We start from the raw sequence: 19,709 nt of genomic DNA, 5'->3' as shown, positions 1-19,709 counted from the left end.
AAATTTAACACGATATTCCGAAGGTTTGAATCCCGCTCGTGTTGATGAATTTTTCATCCTATATTTTCTACAATTCTTAAATATTAAAATCCAGCCAGTGAATGAAACAAATATTTTATAATATTGGTATAAAAAGTGAAGTTAAATTATTAAAATATATGAGGAATGAGCTGTACCACTAAATCCAAAAATCCGTAGACGTATAGTAACTAACTAAGTTTTCATGTCTCCGGTTAGGTTATACGTTTTAAAGAAAACACCATTTTGCATTTGTTTGCATATACCTCGTCTGATGTTTAGAAATCCCAGGAGACTATTAATTTATCTTCGCCACATTAGCTATTATTCAGAAAACATTAATAGTACGTGACTATAATTATATTATAAAATCATAAACAAGTTTTTGTCTCAAGTCATATTCTCAATAAGTACCTTTGCTTGATATTTAACATAACATATTAAATGCGGTCTCTTGGACATAAAATATTAACACTCTGAGAAAACTACTTTGAACACACTAGTAAAGAGATCAAGATTACTTGGTAGAGGAGATAAATTATTTAGAAAAGGAAATTTGTTAGTTATAACGAATTTCCTTCTCGCAATGATTTTAGCGGTTTGTTTGTTATCGTCCAGTTTACATACATAGGGCAAAAATAAAAAGTGATTAATTGTTTCATATACATTCGGATACTTTATTTTGGCAAGGTCTTAATTTTTTATCGAATATCCAAAAAGCTTTCCAATGCATTTAACTCAGTGATGCTTGCACTGGCCAGTCAATTTAAATAAATTTTTTAGCTCATGTTTATATTTTTTACATGAATATCTCAATTTTCCGAATAACTTTTAATGTACATCAAAAGTAATAATCTATCGAACCAAATATAATCAAATAAAGAAAAAATCTGAAAGATATTAAAGCAGATTGCTTGACTGTGTTTTTTTTTGGTAGGTTCAATCATTCATATGAATGTACTGTTCTTATTCGGGGCTATATTTTTTTATAATGTGTGTAAAATTCAATAATTTCAATATTTTCTAAGAAACTACATCTGAAATATTCTTAATATATTTTTAAGACAAAATAAAAGCATTATTAAATTCTTTTTAGCTATAATTTCATACAATCTCGATATAAATGTTTATCAAACATTGACATATTTAACTGCATAAGAGTTTGGTTACAGTAAAATTTTTCCTGATTGAATAGAAAGCTCGGAAAGCTAAATACCGTCTTAATTACAATGATTATAAATATATGTTATAAATCCATTGCTAAATTTACTCACAAAATCGCAATGACTACCTGATGAAGATTTATCGAGCAGGTATACTTACACTTAAACAATATTTAAAAAAAACCTTAAAAAGAAATACCAGCTAATTTGTCAGCAAAGAATATTTGGATTTGGATTGTAACCCTTAAAAATGTTTTTCCACAATTCATAAATAAATCAAAAAACAGTAGATAATAATATTTCAATATATTTAGCTTTAGTCAAATGGTCACTAGTTAGCTAATTTTGATAATCAGTTCAGTTTGATTTACATCCCAAGCGACGTCTCCGCTTTCAACTAATCGACACCCAAAGTTTACATCATTTCATGTTCCACTTGAATAATTAAGCTATCCTATCGATTTAGTTATATTGCACGCTCAATTTGTCATCATAATCCGTATTAATATCTATAGCGTTCTCAGTGTATTCTGAGACTATAACTTTCAACTCATAAAAGTCTACGAACGTTTAATGTTATGAAAGTTTATAAAAATATTACATTAAGAAATGTATTTTAAATAAAAAAACAACAAGATTTATAAAAACATGATTTAAAATGAAACAAAAAATTTAATTGTACATTCGAGCAGCAACTTATTCTTTCCAATAGTTATAATAGTTAATACAGAAAAAGCCCATAAAGTGCATCTTCAGTAACTCAATTGCCAGCATAAAAAAGTGTTATATTTGTTTGCAGTCTGTGGCCGGGTGTGACGTGACGTTCCGTTACGCATGCGTATTGCGAAACTCTAAGTAGGATCCACTTGTTTTAAGAAATTATCGGTTTTGACAGCTAGCTCAGGTTAAACAATTTGATTGTCCCATCAGTGTTTCATAGTATGTTATACTTGCAATGAACTATATAATGTACAAGAGATGACAAAAGATAATAAGATAAATCTTATACAATTCTTAAATTCTTTTTATTCCAAATAATTAATGAAAATCTCATAGGATAAAATACAGAATTTTTTTTTTCATGCCATGCAAAATAAACTACTATATACATTTTCTATGAAATTGACAACATAATCAACATTTATGGGGAAGAAAAGACACATGCACTTAAAAAAATTAAGTATCACTGTTTTCTTGTTTCGTAATCATAAATTCTACAAAAATCGGCCTTATCCTATTAAAGCCTCCCCACATGTGGTCACCCTAAGTGCAGCCTCCAGTACCCGAGGAGGTTTCATATTGACCTATACGTATTATGAGTACTCTACGCTCTTTCAGGCTGTGCGAGCGAGAAAGGTTCTACATTAAGCCTAAAAGCTCTTCGGAGTGAAAGAGAGAGCTATTATCAAAGACACGGCTGGGTCTACACTGTTCAGTGTGTTCTGGACGTCGGTGAAAGGCACGACGTTCTATTCAAAATACAAAACTAGATTAGTATATCGGAAGATAGAACGCGTGTGAACTGTACCTAAAAATTATTATATAGTGTAATCTTAAACTTGAATGTTTGAGTAAATAATATATGTGCCAGTGTGGTGTGTGTGTTGTGTTATAATTTTTACATTTATATCCATTGGGAGCCCTTTGCACTATGTGAGTAAATTGAACGGCAACGTTTTCATATAAATTTAGGAAGCGATTTTGGTTGTATCGTAGTTGGAAATAATCCACCCCTTCCCATACGTTGACATCGAATATCGACTCTACGTGATCTTAATATTAATGTGAGGATAAACTAAACTTTCGTGTTTTGATGTCATGTTATGTTTGCGTTACATAAATGAGATTCCAGATTTAGGTTGATTCTAGGTAGTTAAACTGTTTTCAGAGACGCAATTTGTCTATTTTTTTTTTTTGCTTGATTACAGACTTTTATAGATAGATAGGATATCAATATAATTTAAATGAACTTATAGATTGTATATAGAATATAATTTTATATAGAATAAAAATTATTGCATACAGTTACCAAAAAAAATATTGAATATATTTATTCAAATAATATTTTTTATTAGATGTTTCAATACTAAACTGAAAATTATATATACTAAAGTGAACTAGTGAAAAGAAAAACAGTCATAATACTTAGTTTTTATTCCCCGTTTATTTTACAATAAATCGTATTAATTCAGATGACATCGTCATTTCAATAAAAACTCAAACGGGAAACGTCAAAGCTTTGCTTCCCATCTATAACTAATGGCATACAAATAGACGGAAATCCAATTAGTGACGCTCCAAGAAATCCAGTTCTTACAGCAAAGAACATGGATTGGATTGGATCTTGGACGAACCCAAACCTTTACAAGGTACGGTATGTTTAAAGTTGTATATGAAATTAATTGATTTCAAGAAAACTCGACCTTAAGATACTGGTAATTTCAATATTACATTTAAATAGTTGTTCTGTCTTTTTATACTATACTGCAAAAGTTTTTTGGGATATAAGAGGTGCACGTTTTGATGTTAACGATATATTAGATATACTGTGGCAATAATAGATATAGTCTTAATTGATATTAATTATATGCTGCCATCTTAAAAATTATAATATTAATTTTCATACAAAAACCTGTGTACTCGGACATGACAACTAAATTGTAATATTAAAGCTAAGCTAAAGGACGGTTTGTAAATTTCTTTCACCAAAACTGTTCCTCTACTTTCAAATGGAAATAAGTACTTGGGGTTTGGAGTTTCAATTTCCTAGCTTAACATAACTAGCTTATGCCCTTGGCTTCACTCGAGTAAATTAATTAAGATCTAGTTATTGCACTTCCAAGCTAGTGGTGTAATTATTATTTGGATAGGTGTTTAACGTGATCGTTTTCCACGATAAGGCTGTTAATTTAATTAAGTTTTCTATTACTTTTAAGAACTTTTTTTTAATATTTTTTTAATATATGTTAAGAAATAAAAATGTTGCAGTCCAAATTTTTCTGTCATTCAGTGAGAGTCCTGTAAAATTAATGAAGCTATCGAGAGTTATGACCCGGGCCAGTTGTAATTCAATTAGTCCAATATAAAAAAGGACGGCTATATCCCGATATTATCTGAATACCCAAAAAGCAAAAGCACAAATCAAATTACACTCTCTCAATATAGTATGGTATTTGTCATCACGAGCAAACACTACAGTTTTGTTTATATAAATATGAACAGATGAACATTTTATTTCTTTTCACACGTTTAACCGAAATGAAAAGGATGTTATGAAAGGAAATAACATAAAGAAGGAAATCCCGTTTTCGGAGTTTCATACAGAATAATAACCAAATGCTTTGACGGATGGCTCGCTGGCACGTATATGACATATAACAGTTCGTGTGTAAAGATTATATCCAATTTTAATAAAGACACGAAAGTTCCGTCAATGTATTCAATGTATGTACGTAGAATACACGCGAAAATTAGTAAGACGTAAGCATGACATAGTTTTTGAATAATGATGTCATTAAATTAAATTGTTGAAAGGTTTTATCAAGGTGGGAGTTTCTTTTTAACGAAGCGGAGAACAATATCATAAAATATTGAATTCAAGCAAATTAAGAATAATTAAAATTTTGCGAGTACGCTTTCAAAATCTTAAAACATTAAATGATGGATTAAAATTTAACAAGGACATTCTGTTTCACAAGCATATTACTCTGAACAAAGAGTATTTTTCATATACACAAGGGACATACGTTGTTCTGTAAAACGTTCCTTTGTTTTGACCGCAGCACACAAGAAACATAAGTTTTAGACATGTAACACCTCGCCACTTCGTTATTTATATTACAAATTATTTCAGCTTTAAATTCTACTTTAATGATGAAACAAAACTTTATAGCTGTTCATTATTAAACAAGATATAGAACGGTATTTAAATAATAGATGGAAAACTTGATTGCAAAGATAAACCAAGTTTTGTCTTCTACACAGATCAATTGACAGTAACTCATATTTCATTTTAATCGAAAACAAAAATTGCGAGATATTTAAAAATTTATACAAATCCACAATATCTTATATTAAAAATAAATACTATAGAAAAGCAAACTTACAACAAGTATTGAATTATACATGATAGGATAAAATATACCAATTCAATATACAATCCTATCTTTACATGCAAGTTAAGCAACGTGATCTTCAATTTATCAAGGTTCAGTACACCTACGAGAACGAAAAGGGTCCTTGTTAACATGACTTAGTTTATTGAAAAGGTCAAATATATCGTTTCAATAATTCCCACGATACATAGTGTATCAAATGGATTAAAAAAAAAAACAAATTATTACATATTTATTAAATTATTATTTAATACGTGAAAATTGTAGTTTATGTTCAGTTAATACAGATCAAGCCTTCAAAGGATATTTAATTAGAGCTGTAAATATCTATACATAATGTACTTATATTTGTAGTACATTGGGCGTCACCGTCAGAACTTTTTAAAGAAAATTCTATATGGTGAAAAAATTTTTTTGGCTACCACTTACCACTGTTTATCTCATTAGTAATTCAGAATAAAAATCAAAAATAAGCAAAGAAACCGACTGCTGTTCAGGATTTACCTTTAGCCATAAATAGAAAGAATATTGCAGCTTGATTATTTTTAGCTGAAGAACAGTGGAATTTTGTGAAATATTTATCTTAGAATTACACTGAAAGAGAAAGGAGGGTTAGGGCTTCCGACATTCTCAGACATCACACGAAATGCTGCTGTAATTGTTACTTGACGCCAATTTCCTGTAAGAAGGTATGACCGAGTCACGAAACGCAATTAATTTGTTTTTAATTTTTGCTAATCACATTATTTGATTAAATAGTGTATGAACTTAAAGGTTTAATGGTATTTTAAAAATAAATTTCACACACGGATAAAGCTTTCAAGTATTAACATATTGATTATAAAACACAGCATATGTATATTAATAAAAAAAAATTCTGAACTCTATCCTAGTCGAATAGAAAAAGTTTGTCGCGACTTCAATTGCTCTAATTTTTATATTAAAATTATATGAAACTAAGAGGAAATTGTTTAATTAACCTTTATATGTATAAATTTGGGACCAATAATCAATATGTGTGTTAATTTATATTTTTCTTTCTAGTTTTTGGAATATGAATAACATGTTAATGAAATCAACGAATAACATTTGGTTTTGTTTTCACATAAATAACCTTAATTTCCTTTCAATGGACTCCAATAAAGAATTAACCTAATTCCGTTCTTAGTATAATATTCTCCACACGGGATGCTTTCCCAAGAAAAATACGCTGAGAATCCGAACCCAAACCGACCCTGTAACAGCAGAACTCTCTAATTAGGCCGGATAGGGCTTTGTTAATAACCCTTCATTCGCTGATCGTAGGCACAATGGAGGGATGTCGGACTGAAGTAATTTAAGGAAAACCATTGACTACCAAAGCCAAACTGACACTTCAACCGATCAATTTTGACGAGATTTATTCAATTTACCCTCGCTTAGGCAGATGTCAATATTAGTTCTAACTATCATTAATTTTGATTGGATTATTTAGGATCAGATTTGTGACGTTAAAGGATTAGTTCATAATTTTGTAACCAAACTCTAAGTTTGAAAGATTTTTTTTGGTAATATTTATTATGTAAATTTTTTTTTTTGATAATTTCCTTTATACTATTAAAAGTTGTTCTACTTTGAAATTGGCTCAAGTTAAAGGGTTTTTATTATGAGATATAAATTAATTCTATCACAATTTCATTAACCACGAGAATTGCTAATCAAAGATGATCTGTCTTGGGAATGCTGAATTTTAATTCATTTATGTCTATCTTAAGCTTTAACTGGAGCAACGAACATCTATGTGGAATGACTTTTTTAAATTTTTTGAATTTTTTATGTTCCTATATTTATGACAATATAATCTTCTGCCATAAATGTTAGTCATTGCCTAAGATTGGAGTAAATTATATTTTTTATTTTTTAAATTTTTTGCAACTTCGTCAGGAAATAGATAATTTCTACACAGACTTGTTGATAGCAAACTTGTACTTTATATCTATATTAAAGTAATTATTATTTTTTTTTATTGTACTGAAAATTTTTAATATCTATAGCTACCTGAATATATAAATATTATTTCAAATTTTATCATATTAAGTTACATGCATTTGTAATGTATACAATCAAGTTCTAGATAAAGATTCTTAAAATATTGCAATTCAACTATTAACGTAATAATATAAATAAGGTCAGGTCATCAATTTTACCTCATAAATTTCCGTATCCTATAAATTACAAGAATCGGTAAGAAAAAATATATTATAGATAGAACCATCCCTAAATTTGTTCAAAATAAATGTCAGAAATCAATATTTCTTCTTTTCAAATATGACAATACTAATGTTAATAATAAAGTCTATTTTTGTATTACAATTCAAGTACAAACATTAGGGGTCAGAGATAATATCAATATCTTCTTGGCATTATTTTACATTATGCCTTTGTGGTCAAACAAAGTCATGACGGTGTAAGCTTGACTGTAAATATAAAAACGACAGCAGAAAACCGATCGCACGTTACGGATTACAGAAGAACTTCCTGTGACGTGTCACAAAACAGATATCTCACGATTTATGAATACAAACATTTTGGTTCTGAGCTCTTTCCAAACCTTATCGCATCTACAAACATTTTTATGTAAATAGGATGACTGTAACTATATTTCACTGGAATCTTTTTTATCGACACGCCCCTGTAAGATATTCTTGCGATTTTTGCGGTCCTAGTGGCTTTTATCTCTCTTTCAAAACAAATCAAACTGTCATCGACTACGCCTTTGTGGTTCCGATTGACGGCTTTTAGGTGTCACGTCAACCTCAATTTGTTTAAGTATTTCATCTATCATTGAGAGCTCTTTTTATTAATTTTGACATTCAGTTATTGGAACAAATTATAGAGATTTATTATTTTTTATTTAACACTCAGTACATTAGTAAGAAAAATATAACAAAATGTTTTTACATAGCTTGTAACATTAACTCGTTTGATATTATAATCTATTCGTTTTTAAGAAATTTAAAAACAGTAAGAAATATATTATCATACTATTCAGTATTTAATAAGTGAAAATATATGATGTGATTTTTAAAAATCTCAAATTCCCTCTGGATTAAGTTATTATTAATAATAGACTAATGTTTAAGGCATTTAAATTAGAAATCAAATATTCATTTTACCCTTTACATATAATCAACCCTTACTTGTAATATTTAAAGTTCAAAGAGAACTTTCCGGAAATTAAGGTCCCTCTCCCACCGGTACACCAAAAAGCTATACAACAGAGCTGATTCAAATAATATTATTCTAACATGCAACTCAATCAAACGGGTTTCAACAAACGACGCTCCACGAAGTTCAACTTAACATTCCAGTAGCTTCGACAATGTCTAGCAAATTTATGTATAAAATTTTTATACCTATTTTTTCTTTATTATTAGAGATTGCTTATTTAAAAACCTTAAAAACTTATGATAATATGTATTTCGCTCATTAGCAATATTTATCCTTGAACTTCTTGTGTGTTATTTTCATCACTTGCGTTAAAGGACAAAAACAAACAAAATCAGAAATAAAACAAAATAGTATTTTTATTTAAAGACTAAATACGTAAAAATGTAAATTATACATATGGGAAAAAAAGTCCCAAACAGCTTAACGAATTTAAATTAGGTTATAAATTAAATGGGTTCTTTTACTCACTTGTTATTCTATTGAAATGAGGATTAAGGTAATACAAAAATAGACAATTTTTTTTTATAATGTATGATTAATATGTTATAAAAAAAATATATTAGTTTTCGGCAATAAACACCCGACTTAGCCAGTGATCATGAATGATATTCTCTCACTTTATTTATGTAATAAAATACATACCTACATCAAGGGACTCATGAAACCACAAAAAAATATATAAATTTCACATTAAGATTCATTATAATAATTGAATAACGACCAATTCACTCTGCTGGTTTATCACATCAGATATTCGTTTTATTGAGGTGTAATTTTACCATCATCAGAAACCTCTCAGAATCTGTAATTACTTTTCTGAGAAAAATAGTGAAGCGTCACTAATAAAAGACTCTATCCCATCGAATTTCGTGTAATATGTTACAGTAATCGTCTTACCTTTATAAATTGCTACGTTGTAGTTTTTGCCCGGACGAGAGTGTTCTTGAAAAATCACAATTCAGTGCCGGCCATAGCTATCCCTAACGATCTTCATTTTACTAATGCTTTTTACTTTTTTGGGATAGACAGCGAAGGATTTAAGGCTTCTAATCAATATATATTCGACATAAGTGAATTTTGTAATAGAATTAATGTAACCTAAATTCGATTTTTACCTTTATTTTCTTAAATATCTTAAAACATATCAAACCTTTGTCTAACTTTCGTTTTCTTTAGTCAAAAAAAGTATTGTTTAGAGTATAATACTCAAAAGGGTATTACTATCAGTTTCACGATTCGCTAAAATTAACGCAGAGGTATATGTTGTACTTCATTAGAGGCGTTGAACTATCAATACTCATTAAGATCATTAAGACCTTTGTTTAATAATATTAAATAAACATTAGTATATTGATTATAAAACAGGAGAAGGTTATAATATTTGAATGCATTCTAACTTTAATCTCCTATAGTAATAGTAAATTGTTGATGATCAAATTATTATAAAGAATCTTAAGTCTCTGTTTTTTTTAATGTAATATGATATATAGAAATCGTATGTAAAAAAGACATGTATGTTATAAATCATTTAAATTTATGCAATTCGTGCATCATGCTCAAAAACGTTTTTCGGCTCTCAGTACTCAAACACCACAAGGGATATAGTGATTTAAAAAATAGTAATTAAGAAATCAAAAAATTATTTATACTTTATATAAATTATAACTAAAACTAAGATCTGAAACAATAATATAATTAGGATTTATTTAGGAATCCTGAAATAATAACGGATATTGATTCTTATATGTATAATGTTATATTCGAAGTTTTTTTTGGGAAATTAAGGCTATAATAATGAGATCTAAGACTTTCGCGAGTATTCAATTAAATGAAACTAATATTTTTCGAATTACTACGAGTATTTTATTATTTTAAAAGCTATGTATATACTCCCGACGTTTCGGTTACTATGCAGCAACCCTGATCACGGGCAGACGAAATTTTTTTTTTTTTAATAATAAAATATGCGTAGTAATCCGAAAAATATCACTTTCATTTATAATAAAGTTATTAATAATAACGACCATAAAATCGTCTAAGTGAACAGAAATTGTAAGTGATTCTTTTGAATTCAACCTTTTCGGATATTGGGTCCCAGTTGTTGCCACTTAACGAATAGTGCCTTTACATGAATCAGTGAGTTACATATTCTATATCATTTATTATTTTAATTTGTTTGTGAAATATGTAATATTTTTATTTAAAACGTTATTACTAGTTATTATTGGAATTTGTATCTCTCTACCTACATACAATATATGTATTTTAAGGCTATATATTCACTGTTGTTTTATTATTTTAGTCCACAGTCATAAAAGCGTCAGCATGTTTTCAGTCCACATTTTCTTTTTTCCTAAAATCCCTGTTATTGTTTATTTGTTTATCGTATTTACAAAAATGATTTATAGGCCCTCCGTGTTCCGTTTTAGGTTTTATGTAACATTGGACATTAGAATAACAATAAATACGGATTTATATGATGTCATCAAAAATGAATAATAACACATTATAAGTTATGAGCTAAAATATGTTGATTATCTGTTACTGTGAAAGTGTTTAATTTATTCCATACAAATAAAGTGAAGCACAATTTCTTAAATTTAATATTTCTAAACTTTTAAGAAAGCACCTTTAAAATGTTGAAAGTGTTTCGAGTCTGGCTTTAAAAATTTGTTCCAAGGTAAAATTTTTGCACTACACGACATATAAAGTAGTCCAATTCATAAACGAAATAGAAAGCTTAGAAATTTTGTTCATTTATTCATCATGAGTTGAAGGTAACAGAAATGTGAAAAGGTCACGTAGACGTCTTCTTTTAAAATGTGTCATTTTACAGAAAAAATAACATTGTCCGTTTCTTATTAAAAGATATAATAAAAATGTAACAATAATAAGTGTTATGTTGTTGGATTAGCCACGTAAATATACTTAACGGTTTTTGCTTATATAAAGTTTCAACATATTTAAGGCTGACCAGAATCGTCCTAGTTGTCATAAAATTTAAGCTCAATATATTTTTTTTTTCAAAGAAAGCTAATTTTTCCTATTGAATTTACTTCTACCAATAATTTCTATCTTAATTTATTTGCTGTTATATTTGTAACTTAGTTTTAGTAATATAAAACAAGCTACTAAACATCTCTTAAACAAGATTAAGTAAATATTTTGGTAGTCTTGTGATTTCTAATGTTTGAATATTCCAACTTAATTGTTTCGTCTGAAAACCTTTCAAATTTCTCTCTTTATACATACTTAACAGTCTATCTAACAATTTAATATATTTTAACTAGTCATGGAATATTATAATATATTTAGATTTATTATAAAATACTTATTTATTAATAACAAAAATCAGTTAAAAACGATTTATTTCTAATTTACGATCACCACGTCTTTGTAATAGGGCGGAGCTAACCCATTAATCAAGGATCCAAAATAAAATTTATGGGTGCCATTTCAAGTTACATGTTCAAATCGTGAGTCACGATTCTACTTCAAATGAGCGTTACGTTATACCAAAATATAATTACTTCTAAAACAAACATGTAATAATTTTATGTGGCGCAGTAAAATAAAATTGTGTGCTTCCGAATTTATATAGTCTGAGAGTTTGGTAGTAAACGTTAAATAAAATTAAAATATCATTATCATTATTTGATGATGGATTTCTCCACTTTGCCATAACCAACTAATATTAACTTTTGCTATTTCCCGTAAAATAACAGATAAAAGTTGTAGTTACAGAGCACTTCGGTTTTATTTCAATGATCGTGAAATTATTCATAAATTTTCACTTACCTTTGAATTAGTTCTGTTCATAATCCTCAAGTACTATTATTGCAAATATGTAACGTTTCATACATAAGTAATGGATGTTATAATATGAAAATAATACTTTAAATATAAATAGTAATTTTTTATGTGATTTATGATATTTTAACGTATTTCAAAAAAAAAAATGTATTCGTTAGAAACAGTTGCGTGAAGGGAAGACGAAAATAGAGACATTCATTTGCCTTTCATAATGATAATCAAACACGAAAAAGAATAATTCCTTGTTAAAAGACATACGTTATCTAACTCACGTTGTACTGATAAATTGTGCCATAAATTAAGTGACGTCGACCCCGGAGGTTTTTTATTGAAAATTACCGCGGCCATGTTTGCGAGGGGTTAATGGATCGTACCTTTCCCGCTCCCCAATTCTCAATTTTAATTAGACTGAACCTTAAATGTATATAACTATATATATTTTATAAAATGAATGCTTTAAATTATTATTTTTTATGTATTGAATTTGAAATATAACGTTCATGAGATTTTCGAAATAAATAACTAATATCTAGACTATTTGTGTTTAAACAATTACTATTTTTTTATTTTTTATGAAAATATTATTCAATATAAATTCTAACGGTAAATATTAACTTTATGAATTATTTCACACAATATTAAAAATAAATAAATTTAAGTTATAAGTTATTAATAATTATTACTTATTATTATTAATTGGCTTGCTATAATGTTAGCTAGTTTATTATGTTACACGCTTTTTATTAGCTTCACCTGTATGTTTGTAGGTTTGTATGTTTGTATGTTTGTAACCGACTTCTTTGGGCGCGATTTTGACCCATTTTGAACGGCAAGATTTCGTTCAAACTTTGTAGATTTATCGAGGACCGATGATAATACACTGATTTGATAAAATTATTCCATTTTTCAATTTGCAAAATATGATTTTTGTTAATTTATATAATTTTCATTTAAAGTCGATAAGGTAAGAAACTTAATTTATTTATTAATTGTTATTAAACGACACTGAATAAATTAGTCATTCGCATTCGATGATCTACAATTGTCGATTAGAATAAAAAAAAAAAATAACTCAAATAATTGATTTTCTCATAATTTAAAGTGTTTCCGGAGTTTTATACATGACGGACAGGATTTTTTTTTTTTAATTTTTTGATATTTTTTCCGTTTTTATTGCGCGAAATTAATTTTTAGCAAGTATAGAATTAATCTCCATTAAATTATCTCGACAATAGTATACAAAATATTTTGATTCCGTTAAGTAACAAGACTATAATACTAAAAATAGTTGCCAAAGTGAGGCGAAAAAAAATGTTCGGTCGTAAAGCACTCTCTGATGCTTCGCATCAAGAGTCGTGCAATAGTTTAAAATTAAAAGAACAATCTTTTATACACAAACCAAACTAAAAAGTAGAAAATAAATAATAGTAAAAAAAAAAAAACTAAAAAATTGAAATTAATTTTAATAAATTTAAATTAAGAATAGTGTTAAAAATTGCAATAAATATAAATTTATAATAGTTTGAAAAAAAAATTATTTTATTTTAAAAAAAGTGTGGGGTGCATGGTGTCAGTAGTTATAAATATTTTATTGACATATATGAGTAGAGTGATTATCATTTCGATAAAATCTTAAAATTATATATTTATTAAAATTTTTAACACTATTCTTAATTTAAATTTGTTTTCAGTTTTCTATAAAAAGCGTGTTTTTTTAGTTTTTTTTTAAACTATTATTTATTTTTATAGACTACTTGGTTAAAATGATACGATAACATCAGCCAATAGTCCAATTGACTTTTATAAGAGTATAATAATTAGTGCGATGAATATTTAGCCTACAAGACATATCACCAGAACCCACATGAAATAGCTCTTAAAAAATATTTTACTGTAATTAACTATTTTAATTGAGAAAATTGTGTCATAAGCTTCCATTTTTACAATTGCTTAATATTGTATTAAATTGTAGTTTATTCAATACTATTTTTGACATACAAGCTTAAAAACATCATTTTAAATGAAATTTCTTGTCGTTATATGTTATATATGAAATATGTGTGGGCTAATAAAAAGTACTCTCCAATGACCCATGTATTTAATATTACGAAACCCTTCATATGCGAGCTTTAACCGCAATTGGACGTTTTTTAATTAAGTCCGATGTAATAATTATATTATATTTATAAGATGTGTATTTTCATAAAAAAATCATTTCTCATTACTACATATTTATATGTTGGTCGAGAAAATAACAAAATCAAGGATAACGTGCTTCGACATTAGTGAAAATAGGTTTATGCATAGAAATGGTGTCAAAAAGTAATGTTCCATGTCAGTACACTGTAAACGCTCCTTTAACCATGGTGTCACATAATATGTACCTTAAAGAAATATAAGGATAATGGTGGCTTAAAAAAATAAAATTACTTTGGATTTCATCATTTCTTTGGTAACTAACAATTTTCTTTTTCTTTCTGATATAATTTGTGTGAATACACCTTATAAAGACGTACTTATAATTTACTACCGGTCAGTTGTTTGCCAGGCTCCGTCATGTAATAATACCAAATGACGCAGTTCCAACTCACTGGAGTTCTCTTAGGCTTACTTTGGTGAATCTCGGTGAATCCACATCCCCGAAAATGACGATTGCCTTCAAATCAGCAGCTCCATCGCAATGTAGGTAGATCAACTATATCCACCAACCAGAATCACACCGACTATTTATATTAACAGAAGTAATATATTGGAAATGATGCATAACTTACTTTATGATGCGTAGATTAGAACTAAGTAGGATAGCTAAAAACTTCAAAATTGCTGTTTTATGAAGAGCATCGTGTTATAAAAAATAAATAAAGTAGTGACTGAAAAGCATTGACTTTGACCCTGTATAATTTTCAGATGTCTTAACAATATTTTGTTTTGAAGATCGTCTATATCTCTTCACAAATGTTTCAATATATTTTGTAATAAAACATCTCAAAACCATATCTTCAATATGGAAAAGTTAAGACGAATTGGGACAGCGGAGACAGTTCGTAATATCTAACTGATAATTTATGGATCTACTTAGGCCTTTGCGTTTTACTACTCAGATAAAATCGAGAAACTGGTTGAATCTTATAAAAGTTTTTATGATCCACACAGACGTGAGAGACCAACGGAATATTAAACAGTTGAAATTATAGATTTACCAAAGTTTAGTCACGAATATTAGAATCTCTCGTTAAGGAATTATTCACTAATAAACATAAGCAGTTTTTATAAAATTAAAATACTATTTAAGGTCATAAAAATTCCGAGACATCTTACATATTATAGATAATATTTAAATGATATCTTCAAGATAGAAGCGACACAATTTAACCAATGTAAAGCTCGGGTTCTACGAAAACAATACATTAGATTTCATCATGGCAACAATCACAATAGAGGTTACAGTTTCTTCAACATGCCACGGGTGGCTTGGTTTGTAAAGATAATTAAAAATGCTTCTCAACCTTTATTATTAAAGACGTTCTTTGTTTGGTTAATGGAATCTTTCAGTAATATGAGCTCTGTACCTTAAGAGATGTGTCAAATGACGTTAAAAATAAGGCATTGTTGTTGTTACATGATCTGAACTAGGATATACTACGCCCAGTTAGTGTATTTAAAAGTGCACTTAAGAAAAAATATCTCTTGCAATTTTCAAATTACGAAACTTAACATACAAATTATGAATTATAAGATATATTTCAGATGGAAGACACAATGAAACGACTGTCCTAAATTTTAAACGTTGATTTCGAAAACAGGTAATCAAGAGAAGAAATAATTAAGGGAAGTAATAAAAACAGGGTAACTGTCTGTAACTGACATTCCAGATATGAGAAGCCTGTCACAATATTTCAAATGTGAAAAAACATTACAAAATATAACGTTAAAACCGCTTAGACTTAAAATGGGGTCGAAGCAATAAAAGTGCGTTGGAAATAGGGTTGGCACGATTGTCGATAGGGAAAATTTATTAGCTAAATATTTTATCATGTGACTAGCCATTGCAGTGCAATTGTTGTTTTTTATTGAACGCCGAGCCAAATTTCTGTGATTTCGTCATTTTTTGTGTTATTTTTTAGCACAGTAGTTTGTTTTTTTTTATGTTAGCATACTTGATTTTCAAATATATTAAAATTTATGTGGTTTTAAAAGTGTTAAAGCTTGTAGGTAAAACTATTTTATATCTAATATGAAAAGACTAAAGGGCTGACTACTGTTATTCTGTGTTATTTTCTTGTCATATGACTTCCTCATTTGCCAAATGTTTCACAATAACATTTTATAATTCCACAAAGGCGTTTGAATTTCCTAATAAGAAGTTTCTTGTTACTTAAAATGAAACAACTAATTTAATCCTTTTAAAGTAATCAGCCAAGATTTTGCTCTGTCCTATTTTTAGTTTTGGCAACCCTGACGGTGTGTCTTGACCCGTATTCAGTACTGCGGACACTGGGGAGATTTTTTCTGCAGATATTAACTAAGATCTCTTGTTATTGCTGAATTTACTGTCCGTGATTAAACTAGACAGTTCTATGAAATGTAATGGAGTCGAACTGCCTTTTATTTTCGCGGCAGTTTTTACAACATTAAATACGGTTTTATTTTAAATTATTATGAAATGAATTTTTTACAGAAGACATACTTTTTAGTAAATAACAATTTATTATTATGAGATTTGAATCTAGCTTAACTTTTTGCTGCAATCGAAGTAATGTATCTTGATTACTGTTGCTTCGTTGCATATTTTTAAAGGTATTTTTTTCAACTACTGCATTTAAATAATTTTAATAATAAAAGAACCGATGCATCGAAAGAAATTGCTAATTGTAAAAAATTATGCCTGACAATCCAAAAACAAATGCGACCACATGTCATTAAAATAAAATTGTAAACAATTACTAATCTTACCTTCACTATCTTTATATATTACACATTTTTTTATGCCAACATAAGCAAAAGGCCAATTTAAACAGAAATAATAATTTATCATCCTTAGCTCTAACGATATAAATCAATTAAAATTTTCACTGATTTTGAAATACAATATATTGTTAATTACGACCCCGAAGCAGTCATTATTGAACATCAACTTTAAGTTAAGGCAGATGGAATCCAAAATGGAGATCGAGTGAAAGGAAATTTATTTGAAAATGTTTTATATCAAAAATAAATAAAACATATAAGTTAAAAAAAAAAATGAATTAAACGAAACGTAATAAAAAAATCTATTAGCTAGCTATTGGTGTAAAGTAAAAGTAAAATCTTTAGTTGATGTAGTTTTTTCAGAAAACCTGTAGTGAAATCTTATAAATTTCTAGAGAAAATAATTGAAATTATATGTGGTAAAACCTAGCTGTGGTAAATAACTACAGCTCAAATATGGGCTGGCTCGACCGGGGAAATACCAACCTCTCACAGAAGATCGGCGTGAAGAAGTCATTCACGACTTCGTTTTTTCCGATGTGTGAGAGAGCCGGTTGCCCTTTCCCTGTTCCCACCCTTTCCTGTCATTTCCTTATTTCCACTTCTCTCTTTTCCTCAACAACTAAGGTTGGCAACGCATCCGTAACATTTATGCTGCGGATGTTACTACTGCCCATTAAGTATGCCGTCTGCTCGTATGCCACCTTTGACATAAAAAAAAATTCACGAATATTTAAGTATTTTATAACAAAGTGATAATGAAAAAATAGTGTGAATCCTTTTATATGCTTATCAGAAAAATGTTCTCGTCACCTTTTGTGTAATGAATGCCCTCAGTTTGGATGTAATTAGGAAACTGAACGGTTGCTTTCGTAATTAGCTCTCAATGCTAAAGAAAAAAAAATAAACTCTTCAAAATGATATATTTACTTTGGAACTGATTACGGCTTTTGGGGGTTTCATTCAACGTTTTAAAAACACATGTTTGCGAATTTCAAATTAAATCAAATGTAAATATTTTAGAAAAGAAATTGTGATTAAAAACAATGCACAAATAACTGGAGACAATATTATGTTTAGCCTAAAAACGTAGAATTATGGTAGAAATAGCAAGAAACAAAAACTAAGCAAAAAAAAATTTTACATTTCTGTATGTATAAATTCTATTAAACCGAACAATGAAGGATGGATAACAAACATAACTCATGGGAAAGTTGGTTGTGGGATGAAAGGACCGACGAAGTTACTATTCAAACGTCAAAACAAAAACAGATTCGAGATAAACAGAACTATTGTACAAGACTTTATTTTTATAAATGCATATAGGTACTTATAGTGACACTATACATATAGTGACATATTTTTCTAGGTATTCGTACTATATTTGTCAACATAATTTTTATTTTGTTTAATACCTTATAGTTGAAATCAATTTTGTTTCCAAATCCAGAAATTGTAGTATTCATTCACAAGTTTCGTAAATATAATATTATACTGACTACTTAGACCAGCGGTCGGCAACGCGCGGCCCGCGGGCCGCATGCGGCCCGCGTATGTCTTTCTTGCGGCCCGTAAATGTTTTGTAAATAAGCCCTAATAATGTCAAAATACATGCATGAACAAACCGCAAACAACCGTATAGTCAATAGTGTGTAACGCACTTCGCTCTCCCCGAGGATGAAATGTGCATATATCAGAGATTAGTTTTTTTTTACCTTGAAGACTGACATTTAGCGTATTTAATTCATGAGTCATCCTCTTTTTGAAGCCATTAGTAACTGTAACATCAAAAGTATTATTGTAAAATTAATAAGAATGTCACACTTTTTGTCCGCCGCGCGCGAACCCTGACAATCCATATAGTAGTGTGGAACGCTTCGCTCGGCTCGCGAATGAACAATAAATGAACGATGCGCGGGAGGGGCACGAAAAGGGCGCGGGCGGAACAAACGAACGTTAGCGAGAACTAGTTGCTTTGCTACGTAATTAGTGAAACAATTTCATTTGTGCCGTTTTTTTTTTGATTTCGGTAAGTGTGAGATTACTTTTTAATATACACTTATGATAATGTAACAATCTAGGTAAGTTTGGTCTTGTAATAAACCACTTCAATGGGTATCAATTACTTGTTGCTTGCGCTTTGCTTTGCGTTTGCTACAACATAATGCTTTTATTGTTACAGTTGATAATGGCTTCAAAAAAAAGGAAGTTAGCAGAAGAAAATAGGGTATTTAACGATGCATGGACAGATTTATACTTTTTTATTAATTGCAATGGCAAACCGCTATGCTTAATATGCCAAAAAACCCTTACTATTCAAAAAGAATATAATGTCAAACGCCATTATGATAGCGAGCATAAAGCTAAATTTGCATGCCTAGTAGGTGAATCTCGAAAAAATAAAATTAACGCACTGAAATCT

General features: G+C 28.9%; 1 protein-coding gene across 1 annotated transcript in view; it reads left to right on the top strand.

The window, feature by feature from the left end:
• Window positions 1-2,608: 2,608 nt before the first annotated feature.
• The window catches only part of LOC116765347 (neuroligin-4, Y-linked-like), a 35,769-nt gene continuing 18,668 nt past the window's right edge, over window positions 2,609-19,709 (top strand). Inside the window, exon 1 of the mRNA XM_032654807.2 lies at window positions 2,609-2,834. The gene's annotated coding sequence lies outside the window, so the exon portion shown is untranslated. The remainder of the gene's footprint in view (window positions 2,835-19,709) is intronic.

This window comes from Danaus plexippus (genome assembly GCF_018135715.1).
Source record: "Danaus plexippus chromosome 3 unlocalized genomic scaffold, MEX_DaPlex mxdp_25, whole genome shotgun sequence".
Taxonomy (NCBI): Eukaryota; Metazoa; Arthropoda; class Insecta; order Lepidoptera; family Nymphalidae; genus Danaus; species Danaus plexippus.
This window is presented reverse-complemented; position numbering and strand designations above follow the sequence as displayed.